Raw genomic sequence first — 661 nt, 5'->3', positions numbered from 1 at the left:
GCCGCGGCCTGGCGCTTGGGCTGCTTTTAATTACGCGTAGTTGTCAATAAATGCTCTGAGCACTATCGTGGTGTGCCGTCTGCGGAGATGGTTCTTCCTGCGGCGTCGATTTTGTCGCCTGTCGTGCAAGCAGCCTGCCGAGAACTCAAGTTTGATCTGTTTAGGTGCACCGCATGACGAGCCGCTGCTTGGATACCTGTGGGGCATAACAGTCAGCAGAAACTAACTGACGCAAACCACAGCGCGAAAACGGAGAAGGAATGCACAAGACAGGACGGGCGCTGAAGAAGGGATCGGTGTCAGTCCTGCTGTCTTGTGTGTTCCCTCTTGCCTTCGTTCTTTGAGCGTTTCCATCAGCTTTATGCCCCGACAAAAGTCCTCATTGAAATGAGCAGAAACATTTGCATATCGCTGTGCAGATGCCAGAAACGACCTTTTTGTTTCTTGTGGCAGGTTTGTCAAATGTTTAGGGGAATCCCCTAAGGTGGACTAAATATGTAATAAGGGAGTAATTATTCATTGGCATCCACCCAAGCGCAGGCCTTTATTGTGAGCAGGATCGCTTACACAGCACCATATCTGAAATGGAAGAAAATCGAGAACAAGTTGGACGTCATAATACGCAAAATATATAAAAGGGCACTTGATATCTCGGTCAATT

The sequence above is a fragment of the Amblyomma americanum genome, chromosome 4, assembly GCF_052857255.1.
Source record: "Amblyomma americanum isolate KBUSLIRL-KWMA chromosome 4, ASM5285725v1, whole genome shotgun sequence".
Classification (NCBI taxonomy): domain Eukaryota; kingdom Metazoa; phylum Arthropoda; class Arachnida; order Ixodida; family Ixodidae; genus Amblyomma; species Amblyomma americanum.
The sequence above is the reverse complement of the archived record's forward strand: the minus strand, read 5'-3'. Positions refer to the sequence as shown.